Consider the following 26,709-nt stretch of genomic DNA (forward strand, 5'->3'; position numbering starts at 1 on the left):
AAAAGCTGGACATGAGCAGCTGTTTCAAACATCTTAAACATTTCCAACACATATTTATTGTTAGAAGTGACCAATTCTTTTGTTGTGTTCTTAGGCAATGCACTGCTTGCCTAAGACCTATTTATTTCCTATGAAAAACAAATCCATGTATCCAGGGTAGGGCAAAGGAACATAGGCATGTTGGCCATGTACTGTGGACTTAGAAAGCCCTGTGCTTCCAGAAGATGTTTGCTCTGTTGTGCCTTTACAGTACAAATGACTTTACAGTACAGTGTCTGAGCACTGAACCCACTGGATGTCTCACTTTATCAGTCAGAGCTGATGAAAGGCTCTGGGAGCACCAGGCTCACTGCACAGGCACTGTACAATTTATCCACTTCTCTTGAGTAGATGCCTCCATAAATCCCATGTGCCACTCACCCAGAGAGATTCTAGTCAGCTGAGCACTCCGAAATCCAAGGCAAACCCTTTAGGTTCCACCTGGACTGACCCTGAAAACAGGCTGTGTGGCAGCCCTGTGTTTACTACTAGTCCTTGGCATGAATTACTCAGTGAAGGCACACAAATAGCATGAGGCAGAAGTGTTTTGTTCTGCAGTTTAGGGCAAGCAGTCTGTTAACTAAAACAGCAAGCAAAGATGGTTAAGAGTCAAATGAAGAAGGAGGAGAGCAGGAAGCACAAATATATTAGATTCGGTCAGACACTGGTACTCTGTTCACTGCATGCACTCAGTCCCTCCTCAGAGAGCTATCTGTAGCAGTGAGGAAAAACTCACAAAAGGCAGTGGAAAAGCTGTCATGCTTTTTTGCTTCCTACTGCTCTGGTAGTGTTTCTTCTAAGGTAACCAATAGCCCTGTAAACACTCCCTGGGTACAGCATGGCCTCATGTCAGCTGGAGTACATCAGGCCACTGTGCATCCTTCTGTGTGCAACTACGAGTACCAAGGAGTTAGAAGGAGGAGGAAAGTAAAGTGCAGACTGATCCAGAATATTTTTTCACAATAAAATTGATTAGCCTCTGCCAGCAACTCACATTTAGCCAGATTCAGCACTTATAACACAATAGGATAGCTAAAATTGCAGGAAATGCCCAGGTTCAAGAGCTCCAGTGGGGCATCAAATCAGCAAGCAAAGAAGCAAACCAAGTAAAATCCATGTGAGACGCAAACTTGACAATATTAGAAGAGTTCTGGCTCTAGAACCACAAATTAGGGTTTTAAAATAAACATTAAAATACTCAGCAGACACAGTGAAGCACTGAAACATAAGGAATCAAATCTTCTAAATCTTTCAATACATCCTCTAATATTGCCTGCATTTATGATGCAAATGTGAAAGAATATACATTTTTATTTTTATATCATTCTAGAGGAACTATCCTTTAAACCAGAATGATTATTATCATTAAGAAACTCACAGTATTTGTATGACTTTCTGAAACACTTCAATAGACAAAGTCAGTCATTTTGGTTGACTTAAGGTATAACAGCATAAGGAACTGGACTATATTGTCTACTGGAAGGTATCTCATGAAACTGCATATATTGCAAGTGTAAGCACTTTAAGGTCCTGATATAAGCAATGAAGGGAGGCAGATACATCTAGAGAGTGAATATGTAAACAGGAGCTTAAAGTCATGCCATATGTGTTTGAAGTTTTCTTTGTGCTTAGTTTTAAGTGAAGTCCAGCCATTACTTTCTTCCTTCCTATAATTAATGAATGCTTTTAAGTAAATGTCACCACTCCACCCATTACACTTTTTTCAAAGGCTTCAGGACCTAAGCAAACAAGCATTACTTGAGTTATTGGTTTTTCCTTTAGATGTTTTTAACGTATATTGAAGGCCATGGCTGAGCTACAAAATATGAATAAGTAACTCTAATGTATTCATTTACATTTTCCTCCTGAATGGTATTCATGACAAAATGTTTTGAACATTGGGCTTGATAGTATTCATAGGACTGGACTGAAGTAGTGTAAAGTAACACACCAAACTTTTAAAGCTAAGCAAAATACTACCTTTAAAGTTATTTTATTGAAAGAAAAAGCATATTCACTGAAGATATTCTTGAATCTTTTGACAGAGTGATGAATAACTTCACATTGTCATGAAAATCCTGAATCAGATTCTCAGATTGCAACAAACTGTTACAACCCCATTGGCTTAATTTATCCCTTATGTTCAAATTCAGAACATCCTTCTTCGTGGTACTGCTAATGTTGAAGTTATTACAAATCACAAAAACTTCCTGAGCAAACGTACACCATTTAAGTTTTTCTTGGCAGTTCTAGGTTGGCTGTCTGGCAATTCTGGACTCTCAGCTTGTATTTTCTGTGCTGTATTGTACTTTGAGCTATACTGAATCAATCAGAAAGGAAGGAAAGAAAAATTTGCTGGAAATTTCTGTAGCCAAACAAAAAACAAGATGTGGGCTTAATTTTATTTTCTGCCACTCAAGTACATTGGTAAAGATTTTATGAGTTCCTTTGGAAAGTGTTCCACACTTCGTGAATAGTCTGTTTTATGTTAATGAGAGTGCTTTAAAAGCAGTGTAGATAAAGAATGTGCAATGAATAAAGAAATGTAGATGGAGAATATATCAGAGCACTAGCTTTCTATTTATACCTGAACTAAAATGGTTATATATCAGCTGGAAACTGATAGAAAATACATCAAGGTGGAGACTCCTGTCAATGACCTGAGCAGTCTGTGACTTTATTGTTGATGACCTGAGGCAATGTGAGGCCTCATCTCTAATTCTGTCCCCCTTTCCACCCCTCTGTCTGCAGATGTCCCAGAACCCTGCTTCTTTCCCTTCCCTTTCCATTTTCCATCAAGTGCTGCTGGGTGGGGTGAGAGGCTCTGTGGGAGTGCAGCAAGCAGAGAAACTGAGAAAGGCTCTCTGTGCAGGGGGGAGGTGACACCAATGCCAAAACACGCAGGGCATGGGATGGGCATTGCAGTGGGGGGATGTATTCCCGCATTTCTCCAACAGCATTTGACTGTCATAGCTCCTTACCAGCAGAAGTCACAGATCAGCCCCTCTTTTCACTCAGTTCCAAATATTTGTAAAAAGCTCAGTCAAAGCAACGAGGGCACTTTACATTCTACAAAAGTTAATGACTAAAAAATCCCAAACAGCCAGGCAATATTAACAGAAGTAAATCCTCTTGTCTGTGTTGAACCAATCGATGTTTTTACTAATGTGTTGCACATTTCAACTTCAAGCTTTAAGAAGAAAACTGTATCAGAATAGGCTTTTGGCCCACATTTTGTGGAGAACATTGAAGGTTGCATTTCTTGCTAATCCACTCATCTTCTTTTAGTTAAAATTTTAGACTGTTTTACTCACTTTAAAATTAAATTTCAGTTTATTATTTGATAATCTCTCCTATTCAGGACATTAGTAATTATACAAACATAACTGTGCAAACATAAATCTAATTTTAAATCAAAACCTGGTAGAAGAGTCCTATTGGAGATTGGTCTAGAGAGTTTTCATTTAAAATGTAGGTACAAAATTATGCTGGCAAGAACCTCTTGAGTTGACAGATAAGTCTAGTAGCATTGCCAGTACTATGAAAGGTCATGGTGAGGTGATGGCAAATGGCATCTTAAGAAATGACAGAAAAGAGCTGAAAATGAGTGGAGGTTAAAATTTCATGGAGACAACATGGGAACACCAAATAAGTCCTCACAGACCCCTAAAGAGCAAAAATTCCCAGATTAAGAGGAAACAATGGACCACAAAATCAAATTTAGTGTGTTATATTCTCAGGTCTTCAATGGAGGAATGAAAAAGTCAAGAGAAAAAAAGCAATGCATTTTCTTATACTTTGGCTATACAGTTCCTATCAGTGGAGTATAAAAGGTTTTCTGTGATCTTAAAGTGATTTCTAGGCTTATGCTAAAGAGATGGAAAGAACATCTCCATGAGAGTTGTCAAGGCAATACCCTCTAGGTCTTAAGTGGTAGTTTTCTAATTGTGTCCAAATGTTTGTACTACATGCCTGTGAAAAACATGACCTTTCTATGTAACAGTCAAGTGAATCAGAGGTGCTTCCAAACCACTAGGACTCCAGTGAGAGCTGGAAATGTTACACTAAGACACACTTCTTCACAATATCCATTAAAAAGGCAAATACCAGAACAAGAAAAATCACCTTTTAAATCAGAAAACTAATACATGCTGCTTTCAATACAACAGCTTTCCAGCTTCCTTCAAGTACCATTTTGTTCTCCTGCTTATATGTTTTTTGAGGTTTGTCTCAAATATTTCATCCATGAGGACTCTGAAGAAAGCTATAGCATGCCAGGTATTTCCAAGCTAGGTTTTCAAATATACTGCAGCTCCTGAATCTCTTGGAGCTACAGAGGCTATTAATATTTACAAAATATGGTGCCTCAGTGATGTGAGTAATTCTCAATCTAACAAGCAGCCCTGCTCAAGTCAGCCAAGTGACTCCTGTGTGTAAGGTTTGACTTTCTTAACGTTTTTTAGTATTGATACTGGGGGAGTAAGATGTAGCTCTTGGAAATCTCACAGGGAAAAAAAAGCTCTTGTTGAGAGGAAGACTTCAAAACACAGAAGACATAGAGGCATGGTACCTTAGTTTGAAGTATCTTAACATGGGCACAAAATACCCATTCATGTTCCCCTGGGATGGAGAAACTCAGATGGCCCAGAACTGCACTAGAAATTTCCTCAGCATCCTTTGTAGACATCATGTATTACAAGAAGGGATTACTCTTGGTTATTTTGACATTTACTGTTTTGTACTGGATTTTGAAAGCTCTTTGGGGTTTGCACCAGGTTGTGCTGAGACAATGGAACAGAGGACTTTAGAGAATTGTCTCTTTAAGCTGAGTACTTCCCTGCCAGTCACAGCCCAGAGTCTGAACCTAGATATCAAATCACTGTGAAGTAGATAACAGCAGAATTCGGTAATTATCAAAACACCTCAACCACTCCCTGTAGCACTTCATTAATTATATAGGCAAGAGCTAATTCATCATATCCCACCTCCAAAGATATCAATTAAAAATTACGGAGGCAGGTGAAATGAGATCTCCAAAATGACACAGATGTTTTTTTACAGAGGAGGGCTAAAAATACAAGTGCTAGTTTGTGACTTAAAGCTATAGTATACTGTGAGTAAAAGGACTGCTTCTGTAAGTCCTACAGAGCCTGGCTGAAGTTTCTATCCGAGTTTTGCAATCCTGTACATATTCTTGTCAAGATAACCACTAAAAAGTAATTAATATTGCTATGCAAACATAGTAAATCATGTCTGGAAGCTCACATACTCCTGTCAAAGGAGTACGACTAAACTGTTGCTGTGGCCTCTGTCATTGTGGGTTCATGCTCCTCTTCCCACACCTGCCTAGATAAGAGAGCCATGATCCATGATAGGAGGTGAAGATTCATCGGGCATTCATCCATCTTTTAATGACTGTGTTAGATCTTTCACTGTGCAGGCACTTTATGAATGTTGTGAAACTGTAATGCTATCCTTCCCATAAGGACACCAAATTACTTATCCATGCTTTTGATATAATGCATCTTGGCTGAACTGCTGCAGCTCTCTCTCTCTCTGGATGATTTCCAGTCCAGGGCTTTATTTACGTCAGTTACAATTGATTCAAAATGCTTCCACAGGATCTTGAACAGGCTAACACATCTTTGTGAGTTTAATCCAAACCAGATGACATATGGCTTTCCAGTAAAACAGGGAATAGTCATGCTCGTACCTCTAGTTCTTTGGTTTGAGTTGGTAGCCCGGGCTGATATTCAGCCTGTGCTTGGACCAGAACATGTTTGGACTTTCAGGTGACTACAGATTTTGCTTCCAAAAAGGGAATAAGGCAGGCCATCACCCAACTCCTATTTTCAGGAAAGACTGGAGGATTCCAGAGCACAAACCCTATGGACTTACAGGAAAGTAAATGCTCCTGCTCTCAAAGTCAGTTTTGACTTAGGCCTCTAAGTCACAGGAGAACTTCTGAAAATTTGCCTTCAACTTAACTGTATATTATTATGCTCTTTGTCCATGGAGTTCTTTTTTCTGTGGGCATTAATCTTGCCTAGTTTTCTGGAACTTTGACCATTTAATTCAAGTCTTATCTTTTAAATTTGTCTTTGATTAACACAGCTGTTATTTATTCTTTTGCTTGGCAGGATTTTCTGCAAGACTGCCATAAAGTCAGCCTGTTTGTATTGTATTCTACTGTTAATCTCCTTTCCTTATGACATACATTCAAAGTATCCTAAGGGGAAGATTACTATACATTTACATGGATTTGTACTCACATATAAATAAATGTATGAATATAAAACAAAGATAGCAACAAAGGGAGGGAACATTTTAGCAATCTCCTAAAAGCCATTGTGAAAAATCCATTGTAGATAACACATAAAATGGAACGTTTTATACAACATAAAGCAGAGGATCAACATTAATCAGTTGCTTAATGAAAGCATAAATCAAAATAAGAAAAATTCTTCTTCAAAGAAGTTGGAATCATTTGGGTGGGAGAAAGAGCTGTCAAATTAGGAGACTGCTGTATCATTATGATAACTTACACGCTGCTCACCACCTAAGGTTTTCCAAAATAATTTTATATTTTTCTTTTCCAAAAGTATTTAAAGAGACTTTCTAGTAAGAATTCATTAAAAGACTTGAAGAAAAATACAATACTGCTTAGAGTTGCTAGGTTAATTTTCATCAGAATTTGATCATCATCTTAAAATCTCAACAGTGGAGAATATTTAGCGGTCTAGAAACATCTACATTTTGGTGCATCACAGAGACTTTTTGAATTAGGAATCACTTTGCAATTTTCCTGTAAAGCCCCGCCTTAAAAAGCCCTAACATCTAAGAGTGAACTGCCTTTTCATGGTATATACATGATCACTGGGAGCAAACATAAACTCAGTGATGGGTGATCCTTCAGATTTCTTCAACTGGTATGTGAAATGGGTCACAAAATCAGAAAAAGGAGTTTGGATAATCACTTATGCCAGTAAACTCTATCTCCCATGATGACAGAACACTGCTGGGACTTGGAAAATCTACTGGTGCTAGGAGTATAATTCTCCAGTAGAAATTTCTCAAGAATCCCACAGATTAGACTAACTTTTCCAAACAAATCAATCAAGAATCTAAGGAGCAGAAGTCAAATCTCCAGGGATATTAGCTGCCTGGATTTCTTTTCAGTGAGACTTCATATTTGACAAGGGAACAAGAAAATACTTGCTCTTTCATCCTGATCAAAGTCAATTAAAATCAATTATGTACTCATCATCTTGACCATGGTCATCATTTTGTGCTACTCTACGGTATCTGATGCAATTTCAGACTTCCCTTTGACCCCCAGCATAGGCCTCAGGCTCCCCCTATGGAGGAAATAACAGGGTAAGAAATCCTTGAAAAATTTTCCCCAAGGCAAGGAGTATTATTTCTGCTGATGGTCACGACCCCAGCTCATTTTGTTTTGCTCCAGGGGGACTTTGGAACCATAAAGGTTGTGCTGGCCAGTTCAGTATGTGAGAAAACTCTCCCAGAGCAAGAACAGCTAAAAGAAACTCTTCATGCACTGCTGATGTTTACTCTGGAGGTGCAGAGCTGTGAGTGTCATGCCAGCCAGCCAGTAGGCGAGAAATCCCCTGGAATCCTTGTGGAACAGAGGAGAGAGCCTGGTTTTGAGTGTTGGATGGATGGTCTATTGTTTCCATTTATTTAGACTACATAAACAAGATTCCAGTTTCCTTAAAACTATGTGGACAAGTCCTAGTTTCCAAGTCTCTTGAATTTCTCCTGTTTTCATTACTAGGTAAACAGTTTTAGCTGTTCTTCCTCACCAGTCTCCTGCCACGCTGTATTTTTACCTGGTTATCAGATAGAAGTACTTTCAAACTGAAAGTAGCCATTAGAAAGAGACTGCAATATCTGCAAATCCTTGTCTGCCAAGCATACAGGACCAAGTCAAATTTGAGCACAATGTGAAAAATGAGGATTAGGATAATGTAATTGTGAATGTAGAAGCCTTTTAGCTCATTTACCCATGTAATCTCCTTGAATGCATCACTTAAATTGTCAGACCTGGCTTTCCTCCCATGGAATAAGTCACAAGTTTCTTCTTTCCTTATACCTAGGTTTGCACAAAGCTAAGTTAGAGTCTGGCCATGACACTGAGCTGAAATCCACGTAATTGCCATAAACAACTATATGACATCAGAAGGCAGAAGTTGAAAAAGGCAAATTCTGACCTCAAATCAAATGAGGGAAAATTGTGAACAATCCAATTTGAGGTGAAGGTTCTTCTCTGGAATATTATTCCAGGGGAACATGTTTTATTACAGAGAAAAATAAAATATTATAACAGAGTATAACTTCCTAGATGAACACCTTATTAATAAAACCTTGAAATGGTTTATATCAATAGATTTTTGAGCCATATTTTCATACAGTTTGAGTCAATCAAACCATGCATATGCTCCTTCTGAAGTTGCTTACACTTGCACTGTGCCCAGTTGTTTTTCTACAGTGGAACTTTTTTTTTTTTGTCCCCCCTTTTCCTGCCTGGTAAAGCTGGAAAATTCCACTAGTGATAATTCTGACAGCTCACTCTCCCTCCTGTCGCTCCTTGTTTAAGAAAGCAAGAGGGAGGGAACATGGTCTGAAAGGCTGAGAGATTACTGATTTAGTAAATTCTGCAAAGTCTTACCTCAGAGGAGAACAGAGCCTTGGTGTTATCCTTAAAGGAGCAGAGCAGAGTCTTTCTTAAACCCAACTTCTTCATGCTCCTAGTGGCAGTGAATCCCTCCTCAGCCTATAACCACCAAGCTGCATATTCTGGGAGTTATCTGAAAGCCTGTGACAGGATATTCTGCCTCTAGTCACACAAGGGCTGCGGGAACAAAGAGTGGTGGAGCTTCTGGCCCTTCTGGGAAATGGACTGACACTGCTCCATCACTATTTAAAGAGCAGATGCCTTCGGGATAAATCCTCTTAGTATGTTTTCCTGTTTGTGTCAGAACTTAAACCTTTTATCCGTTTCCTTAGAGGAGAAATAAAAAAGTAATCAGCACTAAGCTGCTCTGTAATTCAGGAAAGTCCCTGTGGGGTGGCTCAGAAAAAGAGCCAGCCTATGTGTTTTCTTCTAAAGGGGTATGAGGCACTGTCATTTGCATAATGCAGGAGCTCCTAAATGGCCAGATGCAAATTAATGAGGAGCTCTTTCTGCATGGAGATGGCTGCTCCACCCAGAGGAGAAGCCTAGTGTGCAAAGCCAGAGAGGAAGGAGAAGGAAGCCAGAGTACAGCTGTTAAGAAATGAAATATTAATGGGGAAGCCTTTCTTCCTTCCCTTACAGTGGGATGATCAGTGGGGGGCCCAGATGAGCACTGAAAAAAGCACTCACCAGGTTTATAGGAATAGTGGCCCAGAACTGGGTTGTGGCCACAAGATCAGTAAAGTCGTGAGATTCAGGGGATGGTTTTGAGCTGCAGCTGGGGGATGAGGAAACACACTGTGCAAAATGCTCCCTGCCACAGGCAGCTGTCAAAGGAGCCCTAAGAAATGCCTCTTGAGCATGAAAAATATATGAGCTGGTCAAACTTTACTCCCTCCACCAAACCTTTGTTTATGCACTGAAATGCTTAAACGGGTCTGTCAAATTTACGGCATTCCTGTCATCATCCCTCCAGCCTGACACACAAGAGGAAAAGCTAACTTTCTGGTTATAAGCTTTTTGATATCCTACACTTCCTCCAAAGACATGGCTAAAACCCTACAGCAGAATAAAGGGAAAAGAAATCCTGTTATTTAATCAGAGAAAGAAAAAAAAAAAAGACAAACAAAGGAGAGAGAAGGGAAAGGACTTCCTGAATCAGACACAGATTTCCTAAGGGGCAGAAAAGAACAAAACCAGAAGTCATTTGGTTTTACAGTTCATCTTGAAGTTAAATTTGCTCTGTGTTTTAAACTTAATGTCACTTTTCTTTCTTCTGGGAAGATTTTATGATTGCATAAATCCTTGAAAATTTTGAAAACTTCTAGTAATTTACCATTGTCTGTAGGTCTGTTTAGGGACTACTAGGTCATGCTTTAATGGACAAACTGCAAGGAAGAGGGAACATGGCTCAGGAATTTAGTAGTGGACTGTGGGGCTGTTCATGCTACAAATCCAGCTGATGGTGGTGGTGACCAGAAACTGCTTGGAAGCTCCTACTGTTTTGCTGGAATTATAAAATGCTGCTAGTTCATATCATCCCAACCAAATACCTCTACAGTGTTACCTTCTACAGGCATTCAAAGGCAACCTGGAGGCTGAATAGTCATGAGACTGCCCTCTCTGCTTCCTTTAAGGATGTTGTCTCCCTCTTCTCAGTGAAGTGATATACTGTCCCCACTACTGCTTTCCTTGTGATATATAAATACAGATTTAGGATTGCCTTTTCCCAAGGTTCCTCTCTGATGAAATTTATACAATCATCAGTAACACTGACTTAGGTTTTTCTAGAAACTAAGGTGATGTTTGGTTCCATTTTGCAAATATGAAATTTTCAACCCCTGTTCCTTGTAGCTAGCTGCCTGTGGGGTAGAGAAGAATGTTTCTGGGAAGGGAGATGAGGAAATGGAGGTCAGCTTGGAACAGCAATTTACAATGAGTGTATCTTTCCTCTGGCAATTAAACACTCCCCAGACTCCAAGAAATCCTGCGTCCTCTCGTTTCATGTCATGTGTTGAAGCAGGATGTGTGAGTTAGGATGCTGCTTGCCACAGCCAGCAGGAAGTCACCTCCAAAGAGCAGTGCAGCTCACCCTTTGCTGAGAGGTCTCTCTTGCTGTCCATAAAGGGAGAAACAGTGAGGGACTCATAAGAGAGCTAATAAATGCTGGAAAAACTGCTCACTGGGCATTAGGTACATTAAAAATCAAGAGAAGTGTGACCCTCTAGCTACAGCGCCCTACTTAACATATTTTACCTCCAAAAATACAGTATCTTCTTTAGCTAAATTTTAACCTTTATGTTTAAAGAACCTTGCCATATAAGTGTGTAAATATGCATAAACATAATTTTTTGGCCTCACTCTTTCGGGACCAACATAGTGGTAAGCCCTAATCACATCTGTCCTATGAAAAATAAAAAGTGGTGAACACATATGCACAGGTGTCCCTCTGAGGATCTGCTTGCCCTTGCATTTTTATTCATATTTGAGTTTTCTGCCTAATGGTTTGTAGAAAAGTAATTTTGAACCAATTCCTTATATGGGACAAAATGATGGAATATTTCAGCAGATATACTGAATTACATACATCTGATAAATACTGACACATGGTTTCATGCTATTCTTTTTCTAAATTTAAATGTTATACCAGTCATAAACAATTAGCTGTGTAAATAACTGATTTTTTTCAGGGCTTTGGCCAAACAAGTAATTGAACAAAGTCTTCATTTAAAGTTATTCTGAAACAAAGCTGTTTTCTTTTCCTGTAGAACTTCAGAAGAACAATAAACAGTTTGATCTCAGAGATTTGTTTTACTTTTCTGTTGAAAGTTAAATTCACATAAATTAGAAAGAAAGCAGTTATTTTAGATGTTGCAATGAAATGTTTCAGCTTTTTCTGATTTTTGCCAATTCTTTTCCTTGGCTCGAAACATGATCTTGTAGATTATTCTGATCAACCCAAATTTTTTTTTCCTTGAAAAAGAAATGTTCATTTTATTTTGGTTCCACTTCTGAATACAGTCTCCTATTTTAGCAGGTCATGGCTGCTAGGGAATAGCTTTGAGGACTTGTCTAACTGATGTCATATGGCAGGCATGAAAATAAAACTACAAGGAAGGAACTGGAATAATTATCATTGGATTAATTATTCCACAGAAATTCAACTGGCATGATTATAACTGTGTGGTGGTTTCTTCTGAAACATGACTGCTCTTTCCATAGTCTCTATATACTAATCTGTTCCAGCTGTAGTGAGTAAAAACCAGAGGCTCTTCTCCAAGCTAGATTCTGCATTAACACTGGGATACATTAAGCACACATGCTCCAAATCTGGCTTCTTTTTTGTGGTATAAAAATGGCAATATGCTAAAATTTAATAAGAGGTGGATTTGAAAGCAACTATATAGATAGAAAGAGAACAGTATTTCATGGCCAACCAGTCCAGACTTGCCCTCAACTTCTCAGATGCTGTAGAAGGTTAAACCTTCTCTTGTGAGATCTCTGAAGATCTGCTTCTTCTGTCTGGGCCTTAGCAGAGGATCTGTGAAATGTCCTACCTACACTCATGATTGATTAAGATTTAAGTGTAGTCTTACCTCAGCCTAGGAGACCCTTTATTTACAGAAGAGTGATTTTTCAAAAGAGAATACTTAACCATTTCGACTATGGAAGCAGTCAGACAAGAGGAGAGGGTTTACAGAGCACGATAAAGGGATTGCAAACTGTACAGCCTTTATTGACAAAAACCGTGGAGCAGAGAAACCCTTGGAGTGCCAGGAGGAAGGGTTTGGTTTGGCAATGCCCCTGTGCCTCCTTGCAGGAGGCCCGCGGGCCACCAAGGAGCCGGGTTCCACAAACGCGCTGAGGCGGCGTTCTTTATCTGCAGGAGCGCTCGCACAGGCTGGGAAGGTCACCTTGACAAATGAACTTGCCTGGCGGAAAAAACTCCTCCACTAGCAAATTAGCAGGAAGGGACTGAGCTTGTTTTGCAGGGCCCTCTGCGATAGCCGTGAGTCAGGGCCGTATATACACTGGAAACAGTGTCTGGAGCTGAGTGAGGGGGGAGCTGGGCTTTGTGCTCAATTCACAAACACAGTTTTCCTCAGGTGGCTCTCTGATCTTTGGACAAACACTATTTCCTCCCTTAGTGTTCAGTCAAATTGTCAAAGGTGGCTTCTGAAAATATTCTCCTTTTAGGTCCTCCAAGAAAAGCCTGTATTGCTTCTTGCATTAAACAGTGCCATAGACAAGTTTTATTTATCCTAATTCCAAAGATTTACAGAACAGTCCCCTAAGGAAGCCACTTAGTGTCCCTTAGAGCCATATTTCTTTAAAAGCTAAACCAGGAAGGCCAAAATTAAAAATATTGTAGTCTGGAAGAAGAGTTACTGACTGAGGAGGATATGAATAACAAATACCCCAAGTCACATGACAAGAAGAAGAAGAAGAAAATAAGTGCTTGTTTTGCTGATGTTGCTGATACATCGTTATAAACTACACCATTGATGATATTGCTGAGTCCATTTCATCAGGAAAGAATGACCTGAGATGATTGTCTATAAAATTACCATTTTCTATATTTTTCAGAACCAATTTCTTGCAAGAGCCTGGCAATAGAGTCATAGAACTGTGGGAACCCATCACATCACTCCTGATGTCCAGAGCTACCGAGAGAACCCTTGGGGGGCTCGGGGGTCTTGGAATGTTGCCAAAAGCACTTGGTGGCTTGATTTTGATCCATCTAGGGATGTGCCACCGATGTATGAGGAGATGGAACCTGTGGGAATTACCCGGGTGTGAATGGTGAAGGGAAAAACGTAGTTATAGGGTAAATTACAGATTTTGGGGTTTTTGTACAGGGGGGTTATGGAGACAAGATGGAGGAAACAAGGCAGGTCACAAGACTCTTCCTTCTTCTTCTTGTCATCCATCTTCTGCTGTGGTGTTGGCACTTGGGGATTCGTCTGGGATGAGAGTGTATCCGGTGACGAGGGTGATAGGTATTGGGGATAAAAAGTAAATATGATATACGTAGTTTTTGTTATAAAAGATGTGCCCGCCTTAGGGGTGGCCAGAGTGCCTTTGGCTGCCGTGCTGGTCAGATCCTGGTTGGGCAGAGAAGGGACTTTATAGATAAGATATAATAAACAATTCTGAAGACCGAAAAACCCTGGAGTCCAGACTCATCTTTTGAGACACAGCCTGACAGAACCATCCTAAGCGTGTGTGGGGACAGAGACAAACAGCCGGACCCCACACAGAACCATAGAATGTTAAAATACTTTGTCTTGGAAGAGACTTTTAGGATCATTTAGTTCCAACACCCAACCGTGTACCAACCCTTCACCATGAGTCCAACCATGCTTACAGCCTGAAACAAGTCTTGCCTCAAAGAGGCTTTTCTAGGTATAGTTTGGATTACTCCTCAAAAGAAGTGAAATTCTGACCCTTAAAAGCAATCTTTTCTGCAGGTCCTTTCCCATTTTGCTTTTCCTCATCCCAAACCATCTTTCAAACTTGTTTTTCTTTTACTTCTGATTGATGTTTCTCCATGTCTTTGACGCACAGGGAAATCTAAGGGGTAGGGTTCCTGCTGTCTAAAATGATTGCCTGCCTCTCTACTCCAAAACAAGAATATTCATAACATATGATGTGGGCTGAGTGTTCAAAGATTATTATAAAGAGTATAGAAAACCCAGGATGCATGACATCAAGGGCTAAAGGATTACTGCAGCTTGAGCAAAAACAGAGGAACATTGTTTAAACCCAAACAAAGCCAAGCAATGGGTAAAAGCCCTGGCTTACTGATTGCCAAATGTAAGACATTTATTCTCCTTCCTCCCTTAGATGTTAACCAACTACTTCTGAACTAAGTACAGCTAAACCACTGTAACATATCGAGATATTTTTATATTAACAGATGTTCTTCAACAGTATCTGCTCTTTGGAATGTAACTTCAAAATTAACTGCCAGATTCATATATGGCCAGTAACTTTTATTTTAAGAAGTGGGGTGAGTTTCTGATGACCAATTTGTTTCTCCTTAAATGTGCAGATTTCATTTGGACAAAATACCTTACTAGTTTCACTTATTAGGTAATGTTAATTTAATCAGCAGTACTACTTGAGCAGGCCTGTAAATCATGAAATGTGTTCCAATAAAATGACCTTTAAAAATCCCTAAATACATAGGCATCACATCTGAGAATTCTGTTGGACTCAAACAGACAAAGGTAAAAAGAAGTTTTTACTTTCTGTATACAATTATGACTTTGAATATGCTCAATCCATCACGAATTGCCCATTCCCAAGGTCCATTCCTTTAAACAGAAACATACATAAGTCCAAGACATATCTAATTACAATGTATAAATATTAGGTTTGTCTAAGGTTTTGCTAATTATTTGACATGAAAGCAGAACAGGGCCTGGCAGTCAGGCAGAATTTGGGATGCCTGTCTTGTACAATACAGTGAAAGAGAAGATAGGACAAAAAAAACTTCAATTACCAAGTTTAAAAGAAAGAATCAATGTTACCCATTCTATCACAGACATTTCACCATAAAAAACCAAAAATACATGACACGTGAAGATATTAGCATGAGAGAAAAAAAAAAGGAGATACAGTACTATCTACCATTGCCATAGGGCATGAACTGTAGCTGACACCATAGATCTGTTTTCCTGGCTTCAATCCAGAGAACCAGAGCCCATCACAATCAGCATTTGGCACACCCAGAGCAGCCAAACCCATGTCAGTGCCACGTAAGGAACTAAGACCATCACTAGCACTGCTGAAAGTGTTGCTTCTCCTTTAATTGTACAGATCTTAACGGCTGAAGGTACTGGAGAGTCAGGCTAGCAAAGACACTGGGAAATGGGCACGTTCCTTGTCATTGTAAATGCCTTCAAAAGCCTGAAAGGGGTTCCTGCATGCTTTCAAGATCAAGGCTTTCCTCAGCATTGAGAAATCTCTGGCTTCAACAGCACTGTCTTGCAAACAAAATGTACCTGGACCCATGGTTTTCATGAACAGAGATAGAAGAGCACTTCGGGGCCAGCCTGAACCTGCCCTTCACAGCTTTTGTTTCCCAGTCCCTCTCACACTTGTACAAACCAGGTGGGAAGCCTGGGGAGGACACCAGCCACATGACAATGTCACAGGTCTCATGGAGTCCTGCATGATGGTTATCTGACTGTTATTTCCTCTTGCAACACTGCTGCAGCAAAGCTCTCCAGCATCCTGTTGTGCCTTTAACAGCTGGTACTGATCCCAGCTCCAATGGTTTCACTGGCAGTGCTTTTCTAGCACTGGCAAGGCAGAAGAAAATTGTTGATTAAAACTAATAGAAAGCTCTGGATCAGAGAGACAAAAAAATTCAAGATATTTGATAAAAGATGATGTTTCAAACAGGCTTTTGTGATAACACTGCCAAAACTACAGTAACAGTCTCCTTTGCCAGATGATGCAATTGCATGCAGTGCCCTTGAGATGTTCTAATGGACAAATGTTTCACGAGGCCTCATGAGAGCTGAGAAGGCAATTTATGTCTTACAGGACATGAGTTGGTAACTTAGTGGTGGGTTACAGCTGATGGGAAAGCATGTGTTGTAAAGGGGAGGCAGTGAAATCTGACAATGTCACCCACACAGCATACACACAAGCACTAACTGATGAAGATGCCCCTTAGTCTCTGCCCCACCAACATCTGGCTGGGGGTTTGGGTGCAAAAGACATACCAAGAATTCCCCTGAGAATCCATTTCTTAATAATGCTACAGGGCTGTGTCCAGTATTCTTGACAAATTCCAGCATACACCCAGCTCTGTTTACAGTGATCATGAAATTTCCGTCTGCTGCTTATGCCACCGGTGCTTATGCCACCTGTGTTTGTTTCTGTGTGCTGTGAAAGTTATTACTATTATTATTATTATTATTATTATTATTATTATTATTATTATTATTATTATTATTATTACTACTACTATTGCTATTCTTCACTGGAGGTGTGAGTCAGACACAAAAGCCTCTTGCTTGCTGTCCTTTGTACCAGCTACCCTGAAAATTACCCTTTACCACCAGCAGCCTGCAGCCCACCTGTGCCCATGCAGAGTGCTGTGATCCCTAGCCATGCTCTGACTGCAGTTCAGGCAGGAAACATCATTTTATAACCCTAAGATGGCTACATTTCAGTCATGGAATTGCTTCTTTCTCACTAATACACTCGGAAAGTTAGGGGTATAAGAAAAGCATAGCAATAAAAACAAAAAGACAGAGATTTTCCCATAGCCAATTACATTTTAAAATTGCAAATTTAATTTAAAGCTGCTGTCTTGGGCCCTATGAGGCACAGAGCTCTTCTTGTCCAGTGAAGAATGATTTCTAGTTTCAGAGGGTATGGACATATGTGGACTCAATCCAATCAATGATCCAGGACTATACTTTTGTCTTTTTCAGGACCTGGGCTAATCTTATAACTGAGGAAAAGAGGCAGATATTTCCTTTACTTTTGTTTCTCTTTCTGGCTGGCTGTTTAGACACTATATCAGCATTTGAAGAAAGGTGGATGTTTGCAATGCCAGTAAAACTTAGTTGTAGTGGAAGTGGTGAGTGAACAGGGGGCAGGTGAGCAGAAGTGGTGTTCCCAGAGAATGTGTTTCTCCACATGACTAAAATGCTGGGTGTCTGCACTTCAGCAGCACAGCTGATGCACTGCAGATGACAAACACACAAATACACACACACGTGGATGCATGCAGAGCACAGGCAACACCACAGGCAATACCACAGGCAATACCACAGTGAGTGTGTACACCTCGAGGATTTTTGAAGCCTTAAGGATCAGCGGATAGAGGAATTACACAGCCTGACTCTGAAACTAAAACCTTGAGCAGATTTGCCATGACAGCAAAAAGTCTCTGCTTGCTTCATCATTCCTTTCTCACCATGGTCTTCAGACTAGTTACAAATCTGGCTATAAGATTTGAAAATTTACTTAGTAATTGTAATTTACAGCAGCTCTCCACGAAGATTCACTATTATTGGAAAGAGATGAAAGTCGAGTTCACGGAGGTTGCACATCATCTTGACAGCCAGTTTGGAGTTATCGACTTGAAATATCTAATGTAGTGTGTGCTGTCAGACACACCACCAATTCTGGTTTAGTAGGGACTTCTCTGATTTGATTTAACAGCTTATTGCCCCTTTGGAGTATAAGCTGAGTATGCCCGAGAATTTATTACACACTCTCCTTTCTGCTCTACAGAGCTGAAGTTTTTCATAGGCTGAGCAAAAGGAGTTTTGAATAACTCTAGGCAGGACCTCACTCAAGTGAAAATATTGTCCCCTAGAATTTCCTCAGAGGCCAGCTGTCTATTCTGGAGTTTCCACTGTGGGCATTCAGTGGTCTAATCCTGCTTGGAACCGACTATTTAGAATAAAGAGTATGGGTGGAGTGGAGAAGGAAAAATCTCACTTAAATGTGCCAGGACTCAGAGCTGGAAAGAGCTTTTTTACAAACAAGAAAAATTAAGCAAGGTCTGATTCCTTTGAGGTGCTCAGCACACTGGCCATGATCCAGCAAAGCACTTAAACACTAAGTGTGCTCTGGAGAGTGCCATAGGGAACAGCCTGAGCACTAAGTACCCGGCAGGATCAAGCTCCACATAGGGACCAGACATAAACCAGATGGCATTATGTCAGCTTTGCCATTTTAATAAGTTATTTACTTTGCATTTTAATCTCTCTCTCCCCTTTTCTCCTTTTTCTCCTTTTTGCTCTGCCTTTCCTATAAAACAATTCATGTGTACTAGCAGAGGAGGGCAATGCACTGAAATTGCCCCTTATCACCTTTTCGCAAGTACGGAGTTAAAGCAAGAGCTGGGAAAGTGGCTGCTTGTTTTTTTTTAAATCAGCAGTGCTTGGAAAAGGACCATCAGGAGTCTGGAGCTGCTAAAGGAAAGAAAATGCTGACTGTCCTCTAATGAGCTCTCCAAACACGTGTTGAGCGTGCTACTGTATTTGAGAGAATCAGTGCCTGCATCAGAGGTTATTTTAATGCCTTGCGGTTTTCTGGGGATGGGGGCAGGTAGGATGGCTAAGCAGGAAGAGTGGAAGGCAGCTTTCTGCCTGTTTATCAACTGGGCTCAAACTGAACTGAAGTGAGAATGCTGCCAGGCAGGGTTCAGCACTCATGCATCCACAGAGGTCACCTGCCAGGAGGCAGCAGGAAAAAAATCAAATTCTAGTTGCTGCTTTGTTTTTTTAAACAAGCTCATGGCTTTCCCCTTTTTCCTTTCCAGCATGGTTACAACTATCTCCAGAACTTCCTCAGACTTGTGATTTGTGCAGAGGCCAGTTTTTACGTGGATGTTTTTGAAACTGAGCACTGCTCTCCTGGAAGCTGTCCTAGCTGGAGCCACTTTGCTGCAGGGAGGACGTGGGCTCCAGCCGAGGTGGGACACGTGCCTCCTTCTCTGCACTGCTGGCACTGCTGGCTCTCAAGACAGAGCAGCCTGGGCTCAAGTCCGAGCCTCAGAGCTCGGATTAGGGCACGCCAGCTGGCTGCCAGGCAGGTTAGGGGTGTTTTTGCACAGGCTGCAAGTCATCACTTTGTTGGAGCTGTGCATGTGTGTGGGTTGTGCAGTTAAGACTGAAGAGGAAATTTCTGTGATCATTTCAGCATTCAGGCAACTGGAAAAGGAGCTGACGGAGGCGCCAGACCTTTGCTTTCATGACTGCATTAATCTTCTCCTGGCCTTGGAGAGAAATTTTAGATGAACTTAACATGTGTTCTCAGAGCTTTCATTCTCAAAATTATTTCTGCTGTGGATCCTGAACTGATGAATGATAATGCCAGTGAATTGGCCAATATAAATTAAACTTCACTGGATAATAGTTTCAGTGACAATTCCTGCTGCTATGCTGTTAGGTAAGAAGCTGAGAGCTGACTACCATGACCTCGAACTTTTGAGAAACATAGATTTTCCTATCACAAAAGTTGGTGGTGGAGACTGGAGGAAGGAGTATTGCCTCTTTATTCTACATCTATGTATCATCCAAGAAAAATCTTTTCTTAGGTGTAGCTGCGATATTCTTGTGTTCCAGGGAAAGGAGTTTCAGATGAATATAATTATAAGAGTTAAGACAAATAATGTTATTGCTACTGCCGGAAAAGTTCCTAATTAGCAACCGAGCTATTTTAACTGCCATGTGAAAGTTTTGTCCATGGCAAATGTGACATAATTCAGAGTAATTCTGTCATGAAAGAAGTAAAAGCCTAATTAAGTTACTTTTTATTAGCCATGCGCTACGAGCAAGTCCCTAAATGGTTATAAAAGCTCACAGTGTAAGTGGCAGTTTGTTTTGTCATCACAACTTGGTTGTGATTCTGAGTCCCAACAGACTAGGAAAGAAAGAAAGTAGTTTGGGGGTAGCTGACTACTAGACAGAACCTACAAGTTTGGTGGGGATTTGACAATAACTTTTGATCAAGCAGGGAACAAACTGAAACTAAGCCATTTGGCTTTTGTAAACAGCCTAGTCCTCTAGAGCTGTCCTCCAGAAGGAGGTCGCATAGATGCAGTTGTCACAACTGCAGGAGGAACACCATTCTATGGGTAGGTTTTTCTTTGGTTCTCCTACACTTTCTGTCCATAGATTTGCTGTAGACCTGCAGTTCTGAGAACTGATAGGGAAAGTTTTCTGGCTTCCCTGTAACATTTTAAGGCAATGATATGAGCTGGGGAAATGGTCAGGAGAACCCCAGAGCACGCCCTGGCACAGCCCACAGTCAAGCTTAGAAGTCACCTGAATTTGCCCTTCATGAACAACTGGACAATGAAATTAATTGCCCTAGGTCTCCATCTGTGAAAAAAGTACAACCCAACAATTTTGTACAGAACATTTCTATATGACACAGAATATGACTAACAATGTGCAAATCAAGTCCAGCAAACCTTGCAGGAAACAGGGCGAGCGCTACTCAGAGTAAGTTTACGATAAAGTTTGTGTCAAATGAAAATCAGACAACCACAGCAACTCAGAGGAGCCACAGAGCTGCTCTCATTATTTATCTTGTCAAAAGGATTAAACCAGCCCATCCATCAAAAAATGTTCAAAGTACTTAGCAATACAGTAAATCATGAAAGCTTCTATAGTACAGACAGTACATGTGTCTAAGTCAAGGCTTTCCACTCAAGATACTATCTGATTGCTTTTTTCATGAAAAACAAAATAATTTCATTTTTGTTAGGCAAGCATTGGATAGTAGCATGAGATCAATCACAGCTAACCAAGAAGCTACGGTCTTATCATAATTTCCAGGGAAGCAGGACTTTCCTATTTACATATTGCATAGGATAGCAGTCAAAACTCACAGTGTAGTAAATCATCTGGCTGTTGGCATTTCAAGGGTTGCATCAAAGAAATGTACAGAATCAGTCAAAAAAACTTCTGCCATCACATCTGCTATGAATGTGTACTTTCAAATGCTTTCTTTGTTAAAATGCCCAGTAACATGTGTTTCAGTTACTCGTTCAGACTTCTAAGCAACAATTTCTACAATCCCTATTCAATATTCTAGTCACAAACATTCTTTTCCACATAATCCAATCACAGAACTTTTCAACAGCTTTAATTTCAACAAGTGCATGATTAAGTCAGTAATTTAAGTAAAGCATCACATCAAAACAAACCCCTGAATTCAAGAACAAGCCTCAGCTAAAGAATTTTGATGATCTTTCATCTACTTTCATCATGGTTTTAGTCTATCCTTCACTTTACTACTTAGTAATAGAAAAGTTTACCTACTCAGAAAGATCCCTTACCATGCTGTCAAATATTACCCATTTTCAAAGAAAGACTAGCCAAGATTTTGTCAACAACAAGGCAAATGCAAAAAAATCCCTCCACTACCAAGCAAGAGGCACTTGTGGAATAGCCATTCAAGTAGATCTTAGGTATGTTTTCTTTTTTACTTATGTACTTATTATTAGGTAATTGCCACTTTACCCTTAACTTTTGAGTTTTCTTCTAAGTTTCTTTAGATTCTATTAATGCTGGAAGTTTTCTTGCTTAAGGTTCAGATATGTACTGCATTATTTTCTTTTATCTTTACCTAAGTGATACATCCTGAATACACAGATAGGATGACACAGATCTTCATCAATCTTCTTATCTTAGGCACCTAAAATTATATATCTATATATTTCTATTCATTTCAATTCATGTCTATAATCAGAATCAAATTTTTAGAAGATACAACATCACCTGCCAAAACCTGCCAAACCAAAACACCTTCCCCATTCTTAAAATCTACAGGACTGATTCCAAAACCACAAGACTAACTCAGCAAAAGTCAAAACTAATTCCAAAAGCACACAGAATATCACAGGTAGAGGAAAAAATTATCACAAATAATACTTACAGAATTTCTTAAAATCTAGCTATGTCTTTCAAGCTGCTGGCCAGAGGACGGCTGTGCATGAGGCAGAGGCACAAACAGTACATCCTTTGTTACCTGTTCACAAGACTATTTGAAGTCCACTAAAAAGTAAACTTCTCTTACAAATCAACAAAATAAGATGAAGGAAAAACACATACATGATTTTGCATCAGCTCTTTTGCTTTCTGCACAGCAATTCCCATGAAGATTGCAATGTAGAAAATTTTTTTCTGTTAGTATTGCTCACTTTCAGTTTTTATAGCTGCTTGGAGATCTGCATCATTGTATTTGATTTCAGCTAATCACGCATACAAATGAACAGGAATGCAGACACACAGCACTGTAAAAAAACACAGAAGGAAGTTTTTTCAAACAAAATCCCTTTACTAGGCAGTGGTTCCAGTGATGCAATCAGAATAGGAAGGAAAGTCTGTGTTGCTTCATTGTTTTGTTTGGATTTTGGTGTCCAGTGCTAACTTGTGATAATATTTCCATTTGTAAGTATATTTCTCTGAGTGCAATCCAAAAAAGTGACTGGGATGAATCTAAAAGGAAAAATATCCCATTGAGCTTGCTAAGTTTTTCCATCATGAGTGACCATTACAGAATTGCCCCACTCAATTATCTTTCCTGTGTAGCTCAGTAGTTTTTGGCTATGTTCATTGTTTTTCATCAAAGTCCAAAAAATGCACAAAGTAGGTGCAATAGAAATGGAATTACAGAGAAATTCAATAACTGATTCATCCTCATGCGGAATTTAGGAGTTCCTAAATAAGAGAATGGAATGAATAGGATAAATGACAAAAAAGAAGAACTGCAACATGTATTGAAGACACAGTAGGTCACAGAATGCAGACACAGGCCATCTAGATCTTCAGAGGCAAGCCCAAAGCCTACTGTCACCAGGAGGAGTTCTAGGTCTGACTTTCAGTGTGGTGACATGTCAATTACATTTGTAATCCAAAGATTCAACTCTATCTATAGTCTTCACAGTTCAATAGTTAAAACAAACATGTACTCTCCTCCAGAGTGTCTTATCTGATCAGCCCACCACAGCACCTAACTCTAAACAGGATTTTCCAGGTGTCATGAACAGAGCACTGGGCAGTCTCTCTGGCTTTAGATATCATGGTTTAAGTGCAAGAAAGGGCAGAAATTTCAGCTCAAGCAAAGAGGAATTTTCCTTATGTCTCCCAAACATAAAATGCAGAACAGCAGTCTTGCAAAGTGAGCAAACTCTTTTCATCAAATATGAAACTGATAGCTAAGATTAAGAGGTTTCCTTCCCTTCTGTAAGAACAGGTCACTCCTCTCACTGTACGTAAGGATGTGTTCATTGTTTATCCCTGAGATCTACTCATTGCTTTCAAGTCATCTTCAGGAGATGGTAAGTTTGCTCTGCTATAACCACATTACAGGGCATTACTAATTTTATAGGTAGTTAAAAATGATGGAAAAGCATTATTAAGTAAGTTTTTAACTAGATACAGATCACAGAAAAGTATACAAAAATAAACACTGAGCTTATTATCTTCAGCTATACCAGCTGCTTAAGCATACTGATGTCAGTGAGTGTTTTAAGACCCTGTGAAAATGGCCAAAGCCATAAATATGTGTTTTCTCTAAAGATATTAGAAAAATTCTTCCCACTGTCTATGATTTTCCTGTTATTTTCTGATATCTGGTGCAAACTGATGTACTTAATTTCAAAGATTAATCCCATACTAAGTTCAAATTTATTCAAAGTCTTCAAAGATTGCTTATCACATGTTATCATTATCTCCAGTGAATTAAAGGGATATGGCTGTTTGTGGGCTTTAGTGTAGCCCTGCAGGTCCATATGTACCATGTCAGAATTTGGATCATTCCTATTGTTGCACAGCCTGAGGTCCCCTTGGTTTGTATGAAATATAAAATCTACCCCAGTGATGGAAACTCATCACCAATAGTCTCAAAGGAGGTAACTTAATCTAGCCATCCACTCCACTGATATAATTAGGAATGCACTTTGTCAGCCTTTGAGGGTTTAACTACAGCTGGCTGGATTCAAGGCAGTCTCAGAAACCAATCTGTTCTTAGTAACACCATCTCCTTCACAAAATTACAGACATACTTTCAGCAGATATACCCAGCTGACTGCTGAATGATGTTTTTCCACCCACTTTTGCAGTGGTCAATGTCTTTTCCAGCATTCTGAAGCACTAGATCAATGCCATGAAATGATTCAGAAACCAAAGACTGAACTGACAGTTCAAGAATAAAAGTTATAAACCTTATTTACAGTGTTTGAATGTGGCTCAATGCAGTTTCTGAACATCATCATATTTCTGATTCAGCTGATGAAATTTAATTAGAAAGGAGATTCTAATGGATATTCAGATGCTGACTGGCCTCAGTCTTGTTTAAGAAATAAAAGGTCTTCAAGCTCTATTCTTCCAGAAAAATCAGAATTCTACTTTTCAGATGGATTACCTAAGCTAAAGGGGAAAAAATCTAACCTAATAAAAATGTAAAATCTTCTTTAAAATTATTCATCAGAGCTAGTGCTGGATCCCTGCTGTACCCTTGATTGTTCTGCTGGAGTCTACAGGGATTCAGATGATGAACACTTTCATATTGTTGTCAATAAGCTTTTCTAAGTGAGTATCACACGCAGCACTCCTTTTTCATGTGCTTTTCCCTTGTAGGAATCTAATTTGCACAAAGGAACAAGTTATTCTGCTGTGGTTCAAGTAAGTTGGGTAAAGCTTCCCTTCCAGGCTGCAAAGCATTTGAGAAAAATGCAGTGTAACTTTATACCTGTTTATGTACCTCAACCTGAAAATACCCAACCTAACCTATTAATCAGCAGAGTGGCCTGTTCAGCAAAACACATGCCCTTTTTTTTTTTCCTTTCCCCTTATCAGTCCTGAAGCATTAGTTTAAACACTTTGAATTCCAGCCTTCAAGTTTCCTACTGCCGTGTCAGTGGGATGGACACGGGCTTCCCAGGGCCAGAAGCCAGCAGCTGAGGTGGTGTGTCACCATGGCTGGTTTTTGGCTTGGGCAAAAACTCTGTGCTAACTTGGCCCTACAGCTCCTGGACACAGGCTGAGGGAGCTCAGATTTGCTTGCAGCCACCCCATGAAAGTATGTTCTGAATTCCTGTGTGCAGTCATTACGTGGCAATCTTGATATCCACTAAAACCACGGATTTATTATCTTGCTGTTAAATCATATGATGTCAGACTGAATCTCTTTGGTTTTATATTTTCTTTTCATTGCTTTATTTGGTTCTTTTTTGCCTGTAATGCAGATTTTCAGTAGAATACAGACATCACAGCTGGGCCTAAATACTAATAGTACACAAAGTCCAGTGTCCTATGTCTGAGAGCAAAAAAAATTACTGTGAAATAAAAAAGCAATATACATCCTTCTTACTTCAGGAAGTTTCATGTAAGGAGGAGAAGGTTACCTCTGAAAATCACAACTTAATTGTGTCTTTTAGAATTCTTGATAGCACTAAGTGTTAATCATAGCCATCCTTGTTATCCACATGAATATCATACCTCATGTTTGAATCTGGAAAGAGAAAATGAGCCTCCAAGGAGATCCCATGACAATCAACTCCATGTACAAATGCATGATTACTTAAAACTAGTGATTTATTGTTGCACGACATGTGAGGCAATTAACTGGAGATTTGCTTGTGCTCAGTGTAGACTGGAGCAAGCTGTTTTGGCTTGCATGATCACACTGCACTGCTGAGAGTGGCACAGTTAGCTTCAGGCCAGGGTTAGCTAAATCTTGTAAAACAAATTTAGTAGTTAAAAAAAAGGGCGTAAGAGATGGAGTCCATTCAGGATGAAATGCAGTTGGACCACACAAAATAGCTGCAGAATAAATGTCTCACCCAAAAATATGTGGTGTGCTTCCTAAATACAGAACATGGAGGTCCTGTATGATGAAGAAAGCTCTTCAAAAATTTACATAGGTTCTCTTGTTTGTTTATTTTAAACTGCTATGCTTTCTCAGAGGCAACAGATGGTTTGAACAAATATGCTTGAAGAAAATTCCAGTTCATATTTGACTTGTAAGACAAGTAATTCTAATGTTTGCCATATACTCTGTGAATTGTCAATGACATACAAGTAACCATAAACTTCATGCTCCATCTATGGGCTTGCACATATTCGACACACACAGGTAAATTAGAATAAATGGCTACTTCCCAAAAATTCAAATTACCAGTAATGTTAAAATTCTCGTGGGTTAATTGCTTTTGATAATTGAAAGAAAGAAGGGAAGAAAGCAAGCAAACAAGGCAGCATCAAAGAATTGCAGCAGATCACAGGGTCTTACAGTGAAATGCCTCCTCTGAGTGGAAGATGTAAGAAAGATCTCATATGAGGCAGACATTAATTGTTTCAGTAGGTGACAAAACATTTCCATGTACCTAAAAGATCTCTCTCCTTTGCTTGGAAGGCTGTCCTGGCTTCCTTCTCCCCACCCTCTCTCCAAAAGTGAGCACTTGCAATTTGAAGTGCTGCAGA

At 39.7% G+C, this 26,709-nt stretch overlaps 1 protein-coding gene across 2 annotated transcripts in view; it reads right to left on the minus strand.

The window, feature by feature from the left end:
- Positions 1–26,709, minus strand: part of ARHGAP28 (Rho GTPase activating protein 28) — a 77,219-nt gene that overhangs the window by 42,209 nt on the left and 8,301 nt on the right. Inside the window, exon 1 of one of the 2 annotated variants that reach the window (XM_018908971.3) lies at positions 8,729–8,865. The exons of the other annotated variant lie outside the window; for it this stretch is intronic. The gene's annotated coding sequence lies outside the window, so the exon portion shown is untranslated. Of the gene's footprint in view, positions 1–8,728; positions 8,866–26,709 lie in introns of those variants that run through there. 2 annotated transcript variants of the gene reach the window in all.

The sequence above is a fragment of the Serinus canaria genome, chromosome 2 (genome assembly GCF_022539315.1).
Source record: "Serinus canaria isolate serCan28SL12 chromosome 2, serCan2020, whole genome shotgun sequence".
NCBI classification, from domain to species: domain Eukaryota; kingdom Metazoa; phylum Chordata; class Aves; order Passeriformes; family Fringillidae; genus Serinus; species Serinus canaria.